Source organism: Podarcis filfolensis (genome assembly GCF_964270895.1).
Source record: "Podarcis filfolensis genome assembly, chromosome: 15".
NCBI classification, from domain to species: domain Eukaryota; kingdom Metazoa; phylum Chordata; class Lepidosauria; order Squamata; family Lacertidae; genus Podarcis; species Podarcis filfolensis.
The window spans coordinates 13,024,050-13,032,984 of NC_139618.1; the positions used below are offsets into that span (position 1 = coordinate 13,024,050).

General features: G+C 48.5%; 1 long non-coding RNA gene across 1 annotated transcript; it reads right to left on the reverse strand.

The window, feature by feature from the left end:
• Positions 1–1,414: 1,414 nt before the first annotated feature.
• On the reverse strand, positions 1,415–8,935 carry LOC310750247. The gene is made up of 3 exons (XR_014542018.1): positions 8,455–8,935; positions 6,712–6,859; positions 1,415–1,777 (listed from the first exon to the last, which is right to left on the reverse strand). It is a non-coding gene; the product is annotated as an uncharacterized lncRNA (long non-coding RNA).

The window sequence follows — 8,935 nt, forward strand, 5'->3', positions numbered from 1 at the left end:
TTCCACCTTGAGCTCCTTGAATGCAAGAAGAAGAAGAAGAAGAAGAAAAAGTCTTCCCCCAAATAACTATAGGGACACGGGTGGTGCTGTGGGTTAAACCACAGAGCATAGGACTTGCTGATCAGAAGGTTGGCGGTTCGAATCCCTGCGACGGGGTGATCTCCCCTGAATGAACAAGTCCAGTTGAGCCAGAGTTGGACTGGGCCTGAACACTGGTTGCAATTCGGATCAGGTCCTTCACCCATCACTTGGAAGTTTCTACAGTCCAGAGTCCCTCCACCCCTTCCACTCACTGTCCACCTGCTTTTTTTAAAAAAACCTAACTACTATTGTGGGACGCGGGTGGCGCTGTGGGTTAAACCACAGAGCCTAGGACTTGCCGATCAGAAGGTTGGCGGTTCGAATCCCCGCGACGGGGTGATCTCCCGTTGCTCGGTCCCTGCTCCTGCCAACCTAGCAGTTCGAAAGCACGTCAAAGTGCAAGTAGATAAATAGGTACCACTCCGGCGGGAAGGTAAACGGCGTTTCCGTGCGCTGCTCTGGTTTGCCAGAAGCGGCTTAGTCATGCTGGCCACATGACCCGGAAGCTGTACGCCGGCTCCCTCGGCCAATAAAGCGAGATGAGTGCCACAACCCCAGAGTTGGCCACAACTGGACCTAATGGTCAGGGGTCCCTTTACCTTTAAATAACTATAAGGAGGGAGATGTGATTCTTACTGGGAAGTACTCAGGGAGGGGGAGCTGATCTCTTCTCCCACCTACCCTGTGATTGGAGCAGACTTTAGGAAAAATCCTGCATTAGTGCTGAGAGTGAGTTCCTTCCCATGCGAAGACTCTTAGTGGGACACAGTGGGAGAGTGAGCAAATCAGTCTCCTCTCTCCCGGCATTGCCTTCCCAGGAAGACTCATGGGCCCTCATGCTCTAATTATTTAAGGAAAAACAAGAAAGGTAACTTCAAGGCTTGTCATGACCCCCACAATTGGTCAGTGGTCAGGACACTGAGACAGAGGCTACAGTAGGCATCCCCAAACTCGGCCCTCCAGCTGTTTTGGGACTACAACTCCCATCATCCCTAGCTAACCGGACCAGTGGTCAGGGATGATGGGAGTTGTAGTCCCAAAACAGCTGGAGGGCCGAGTTTGGAGATGCCTGGGCTACGGTGTCACCAGCTAGCAGGTGGGTGGCCTTTGAACTGGATCCCACAGCACCCATAGGATGAGAGCTGGGCCCTCATGGGTGCCTCTCCTGGACCCAAGGAATGGTGGACCTTGCACAGTGCTCAGTGCTGCAGCGCTTGCTCCAGGTGAAAGACTGGGGAGCAGGAGAAGTGTCCATTTTCTGGCCAGAGGGCTGAGCCTTTAATAGTCCTCTGAAAGGGGTGGAGGCTAGAAGAGGCAGGCTGAAGTCAGGGCTGAAAAGGCCAGAGTTCCCTTCCAGCCCTCATGGGATCATGTTGCCCTTGAGGAGTTCTCCATGGTGCTGCCTTGCCCTGTGGGCTCCTCCATGAGACCAGAAGAGAACCTAAGAAGATCCCGGCTGGATCAGGCCAGTGGTCCATCTAGCCCAGCATCATCCTGTTCTCAGTGGCCAACCAGGTGCCCCTACGGGAAATCCGAAAGCAGGATTTGGGTTCAAGAGCACTCTGTCTTCCTGTGGTCTCCAGAAACTGGTATTCAGAAGAGGACATGACCACATATTAAGCGAAGGGTTATTTTATCCCCTGGGATCCACTATCAGGGTAATATCCTGCTTCCGATGCTCTCCCTTCACTGTCACCTGTTTAGCAACAAGAGGAAAACAGCAAAAAATAAGAGGGCATCTTTTAATGGAAGCTCACCTTTCTATAGCCAAATACTGGGAAAACCTGCAAGGAGCTCCCTTAACCTACTGTCACCCAAAGGTTTGGTCTGTTTATGGACTATATTTGGTACATTTATGGAAAAGTGGATACATAAGTTTAGCGTCTTGTGCAGCATTTCAAAGCCCAAGAAATTTATTAAAGTATGGCTTAACTTTATTACGTGCTTATACATTAGGGATAACAACATCACCCAACCGCCTCAGTCACCATGTTCACATCCTGCATTTAAAGCACTATGATACCGTTTTAATCAGTCACGGTTTCCCCAAAGATTTGTGGGAGTTGTAGTTCAATAAGGGTCCTGGAAGTTGTTAGGAAACCCCCTAATAGTTCCCAGAATTCCCTGGCAAGAGAACTGTATTGTTAAACCACTCTGCTGTAGCTCTGGGTTCTACAATTCTGATTTTTATCTTTCTTATTTCTTTGCTTGCTGTCAGGAAGGATCGAGAGGTTAAAATTGGGGCTGGGTAAATGTTTTGAGCTGAGGAATGTTTCCTTTGGTTGTGTTCAGTAAAGCTGCAGCTTTTTACATTTACAATAGTAAAGGTAAAGGTAAAGGAACCCCTGACCATTAGGTCCAGTCGTGGCTGACTCTGGCGTTGCGGCGCTCATCTCGCTTTATTGGCCGAGGGAGCCAGCGTACAGCTTCCGGGTCATGTGGCCAGCATGACTAAGCCGCTTCTGGCGAACCAGAGCAGCGCACAGAAACACCGTTTACCTTCCCGCCGGAGCAGTACCTATTTATCTACTTGTACTTGACGTATTTTTGAACTGCTAGGTTGGCAGGAGCTGGGACCGAGCAACGGGAGCTCACCCCGACACGGGGATTCGAACCGCCAACCTTCTGATCAGCAAGTCCTAGGCTCTGTGGTTTAACCCACAGCGCCACCCGCGTCCCACAATAGTAGTTAGGTTTTTTTAAAAAAAGCAGGTGGACAGTGAGTGGAAGGGGTGGAGGGACTCTGGACTGTAGAAACTTCCAAGTGATGGGGGAAGGACCTGATCCGAATTGCAACCAATGTTCAGGCCCAGTCCAACTCTGGCTCGACTGGACTTGTTCATTCAGGGGACATCACCCCGTCGCGGGGATTCGAACCGCCAACCTTCTGATCAGCAAGTCCTATGCTCTGTGGTTTAACCCACAGCACCACCCGTGTCCCTATAGTTATTTGGGGGAAGACTTTTTCTTCTTCTTCTTCTTCTTCTTCTTGCATTCAAGGATTTAAAAAAGCAGGTGGACAGCCAGTGGAAGGGGTGGACTGTAGAAACTTTCAAGTGATGGGGCAAGGACCTGATCCGAATTGCAACCAATGTTCAGGCCCAATTGACTGGATTTCTTCAAGCTGAGTTTGTTCAGAACTGGGCCTACCTTCTGGTCAGCATTTCTGCCCTGACTTCCATCTGCAAACTCTTTGGAAGCCCTCAGAGAACGTGGGCTCAAGTGGACTCATTTAAAAAAAAAACAAGGCACAAGCTAAGAGAATGCAAAATAATCGGGGTCATTTCAGTTTAAAGGCTGCACAAAAATGTAACTTTGGTGCCCGGGCGTTGATTCAATAGGCTTCCATAATCTGTATTGCTTCAGGGATGTTGAGCCAGCCAGATGCCAGCCATTACTTGACACACAGTGCCAAGGGAACTTTCCTCAGTGCCAACGGAAAGAAATTTACTTTGCACATTCCATGACTCAGCATTAACACCAATAACCAGCTTTTCATAATGATCTTATTATATATATATTCCAACTTTTTTCGCCCAAGAAATTTGTGCCAGCATGCATGATTCCCCCACTTTCCCTCTTACAACAGTCCTGTGAGGTAGGATATTATTATTATTATTATTATTATTATTATTATTATTATTATTAAATTTTATTTTTTTGAGAGTCGTTTCCCATGAAGCATCTCAAAGTGATTTACAATGTAAGCCCAAGAGTGTGTGTACCAGCCTCACCTGTTCTTGATTACTGGTACCTGTAACCAGGTAAAGAACTGCCCTCATTTTTTGTTTTGGAAATGACCTGTGGAACTGAGTGTGGTGCAATTGGAAGCTTTTTCCTACTGGTGGATCTCTCCCCCCCACTTCCTTTGTAAACGCCCCCATGAAAAGTGCTTTGATGGCTCCCACCATAGACCAACCTAGCTTGGGGAAGGCCCTAGACTGTTCCACTTCTTTGGCCAGGGTGGGTTTAAGTCCTCCCCTGCCAAGGTCTACGAATAATAAAGAAGAAGGAAGATTTGGATGTACTTTCCGTAGCTCAGAGAACACTGAACTTAGCAGAAGCATGTGGAATAAATCCTGAGATCACAAGTAGCAGCTTAACAGCTGTGGACTCTAGCGCACAGGGAAGATTGTAGCCAGTAAATCAGAACTCGTGGAGATCCAATCAAACTGAGTACAGTGGTACCTCGGGTTACATACACTTCAGGTTACAGACTCTGCTAACCCAGAAATAGTACCTCGGGTTAAGAACTTTGCTTCAGGATGAGAACAGAAATCGTGCAGCCGCGGCGCGGCAGCAGCAGGAGGCCCATTAGCTAAAGTGGTGCTTCAGGTTAAGAACTGTTTCAGGTTAAGAACGGACCTCCGGAACAAATTAAGTACTTACCGTAACCCGAGGTACCACTGTATTGGAAGATTAGAAACTGTAGAGTTGGAAGGGACCACAAGGATCATCTAAGTCCAACCATCAGCAGTGCAGAAATCTTTTGCCCAACAGGGGGCTTGAACCCACGAACCTGAGATCAAGAGTCTCATGCTTTACCGACTGAGCTATCCTGGGAATAAAAGAAAGTCCTTCTTCGCACTGCACATAGTTGAACTATGGAACTCTCTCCCACAGGAGGCAGTGATGACCACCAACTTAAAGGGCTTTAAAAGAGGATTGGACACATTCATGGAGGAGGAGAGGGCTATCGATGGCCACTAGCCATAATGGCTATGTGTTGCCTCCATGGTCCAAAGCAATAATGCTGCTGAATACAAGTTGCTGGAAGCCACAGAAAGAGAGCACTCTTGTGTTCGGGTCCTGCTTATGGGTTTCCCACAGGTACCTGGCTGGCTTATTGATTTTATACACATGAGGAAATCAAAAAATTCTTGTTTTACTCACTCCGAACTGCTCATGTGGAAAAACCAATGCTGTTATCCTCCTGAAATTTGGCAGGAATCATGTCTTATGATGGAGTTAACTTGCCTGCAAATTTCATCCACTTATGCCCCATGGTGTTTTTTGTTTGTTTGTTTTTTAAGGAAAATAATGTAGCAACTTATGAGAAAGAGGTAGAGCATGCACCGTCAGCCAAGAAAGACTATCATTCAGGGGTTTGAAATCTGTGGCTCTCTTGGTGCCAGAAGGTCCCCGTTCCTGGCTGCCTAGGGAAGTGTCCCAATCTGCAGCACTGCTGGCTCAAGTTTACCAACTGCTGGAAACCCCAGGAGGGGAGAGGGGTCTTGTGTTCGAATCCTACTTGCGGGTTTCCCACAGGCATCTGTTTGGCCACTGTGAGAACAGGATGCTGGGATAGATGGGCTATTGAGCAGCCAAGCTGTTCTTAGCTTCTTAACATCATGTCTCTCATTAAAAAATATATGGCCATCCCCCCACCATTTCTTTTTTAAGAACATGCTTATCTTCTGCTTTGCCCCTTGACTTAGTGGAAATAAATAGCAGAAACCTCCAAACAGCTAATTATTCCCTAGACAAGGGCAATGCCCACGTCTGATACGGCTTGGTAGGACGGACCCTAGAGCTGACTGTTGACATTCCCCCGGCTAACCTCAAGCGACTTCCTCCTCTCATCTCTTATCTCCCAAGTCCAGGGTGGCCTCGCGGAAATGTGCAGCCCACTCACAGCAGCTGCGCCGAGACAGATTTGCAAAGGAGTTGAGATGTGGGTGGGAACAGAGGAAACTGCCTTCCGCCCAGTCAGAACCTTGGTCCATAGAGATCAGTATTGCCTGCACAGATGGGCAGCAGCTCTCCAGGGTTTTAGGCAGGGAGGGATATTCCCAGGCCTACCTGGAGATGCTGGGTTTGCATACCTCCTCAACCGCCCCAGAAAAAAAACCCAAGACATCCCGGTTCTTCTCACGAGAGGATAGCAACCAAACGGCCGCTGCAATCTTGCAGAAATGTGGGCTGCACTTTTTTCAGGCATGGCGCGTGAAAACACACATTTTTCAGGTGCCGAGCAAAATCGCTGCCCTGAAGAAAGCACTCTTTGAGGTTGCAATGTTTTTGGGTGCTGCCTCCGAAAAAGCATGGGGGGGCAGCGATCTTATGCTGATCATGCGACTCACACAGGGGTGCTGACCCAGAAGATGGCATCCCAGATCTGGGCTGCATCGTGTTAACCTGGACCATATGATGCAAAGCTATCAGCCTTGCCCCCAAACTTCTAGTGGCCGCTCTCAGTGGCTTCATATAAACATTAAACAACATTGGAGATAAGGTCGTGCCCTGTGGCACCCCAAAACCTACCCACCAGAGGGCTGAAAAGCACTCTCTGGGCTCAGTTCCGTAGGTAGGACTGCAACCACTGTAACACAGTGTCCCCAAGACGCGGTCCAGGTGTCAAAAGCCAACGAGACATTAAGAAACAGGAGCAAAGCTGTATTCCCCCTTGCCCCACATGCAAGCGTCATCCATCAGGGTGACCAAGGGAGACTCAGACCCAAGACTAGGCCTGAACCCACACCTAAATAATATTGGATGAACCTTTCATAATTAGCGACAGCCGTCATGGGAGTAGGAATTTAGTAGGAGTGGTTCCCTGGTAGCATATACATTTCTTACCCTTTTTTATTTTTTAATTACCACGCTCACGTTTGACCATGAAGCCCTTACCCTAATTTCCAGCATCTCCGCCGGATAAAAGGCCTTGACCCAGTCACGTGGTTCCATGAGAAGATGTTCAGGCTTCTGCGTTTTTTTAAGCCATCACAAAGTTTCCCAGGAAATGAGAGGAAGGGAATTGGCTCCTTGGGGAATCGGCCTGGGAAAGGGGAGGAGGAGGAGGGATTAAATCCTGGATTGATCAGAGGGTTTGGGGTTCAAGAGAGACATATGGGGCTCCGCCAGGGGGTGCGGAAACACTGGAATCTGCAGCCCCAGAGTATCCTTTCTCTTCTCTTCTTTTCTTTTTTTGTACTTTGCTTGGAGAAATTAGACGGGCTTAAAACCCTGCCATTTTCTTTAATGAAATTGTTGCCTTGGCAACCATCTTTGTCACATTAGGGCAACGTGCCGGTGGAGACAGATGCTGAAAGCTGGGGCTGAGGGAGCAGCCAAATGAACAGGTGGACAAAGGAAGAGGTTACCCAATGAGCAAGGTGTCGGTGCAGTCAGTGGGGTCAGGGCTTGCCTTGGGTGGCAGGTGATAGGGGGTGGTTGAGTGGAGTGGATGGGCTAGTGGCTCAATATCAGCAGGCTCATCTTACGTTCTTAAACAGCAAAGGGTCTTGTGGTACCTTTGAAGACTGGCACAATTTTTGATGGCCTACGTTTTTGTCAATTGCCCAGTCCACCTCATTGGGTAGATCTGTGAAGTGGACCTCCCTATAGGGTCCAGGGCTGGGGAAACATGTGGCCCTCTCTAGCTGCTAAAGGTAAAGGTACCCCTGACCATTAGGTCCAGTCACGGACGACTCTAGGGTTGCGGCGCTCATCTCGCTCTATAGGCTGAGGGAGCCGGTGTTTGTCCACAGACAGCTTCTGGGTCATGTGGCCAGCATGACTAAGCCGCTTCTGGCGAACCAGAGCAGCACACGGAAACGCCGTTTACCTTCCCGCTGGAGCGGTACCTATTTATCTACTTGCACTTGACGTGCTTTCGAACTGCGAGGTTGGCAGGAGCAGGGACCAAGCAACAGGAGCTCACCCTGTCGCGGGGATTCGAACCGCCGACCTTCTGATCAGCAAGCCCTAGGCTCAGTGGTTTAGACCACAGCACCACCTGCGTCCCACTCTAGCTGCTACTAGGCTACAAATCCCACCATCCATACATCCACGGTCAGAAGTAGTTTGCTTCTGGACACCAGATATTGGGAACTGCAGGTGGGAAGAGTACTCTCGTGTTTAGATATTGCTCGTGGCTTTCCCACAGACACCTGCTGGGCCACTGTCTTTTTAAATATAGTTTTATTAATTTCCAGTATATAACAATTACAAAAAAAGAGAGAGGGGAAAATACAAAAACAAAATCCCAGCTCGCCCCCTCCCCCCGATGAGGACAGATCAATCTAAGTTTGCCAAAGTCCGATCTGTGATTTAGGTCGTTGCGATTCTTCAGTGTTATCAGTAAAGTATTTTATAAAAGGATGCCATATTTCAACAAAGTTATCTACATCAGTGTTTCGCCAGGATATTCCAAGGGGGCCACAGGTGAAATATACATAAATGGGGGGGGCATAGCATGAGGCTAGAGGACCATAGACTGGGCCCCTTTTGGCAAATTTACCTTCCTGTGTGTCCCTGGCATTGGCCTCTAACTAGGCTTTCCTTCTCTCAACGACTCCCCCAGCCCCAAACCTGACCTTGCCTTGTGACCTGACTGTCCTGTAAGTGGGCTCCAATTCCTGGCATCCTTACCTCCTCAAGAGGGCTTCAGTCAGGCTTACATAAGACCTTGCCACAGTTGGCAGGAGGAGGCTGTCAGAGAATATGTTGGCCTTGATAAGGCCACCGCTTCAGAAGTCCTTTCATGTAAGATGGTCCCTCACAATGGAAAAGGCGGCTGCCAATTTTCCAATGCATAACAATCGTTGAGATGGAGAACTCAGACTCACTGTGTGCTGGACTCCTCCAGGAGGAAGGGTGGGGTTTAAATTTAATTAATAAACTATAAATAAATTAATTGAGATGGACTCCCTTTACACACATACAAACATATATCATTTTATTTCTATACTGCTGCTAAAACCAGGGCTTTTTTCCCCCCAGCCAGAACTTGCCAGAACTCTCAGGTGGACGCCATTGCCATTCTAAGAGAACAAGGGAGAAGTTTGTGGAGAGCTCTGGCATCTCTTTTTCTAGAAAAATAGGTAAAGGTAAAGGGACCCCTGACCATTAC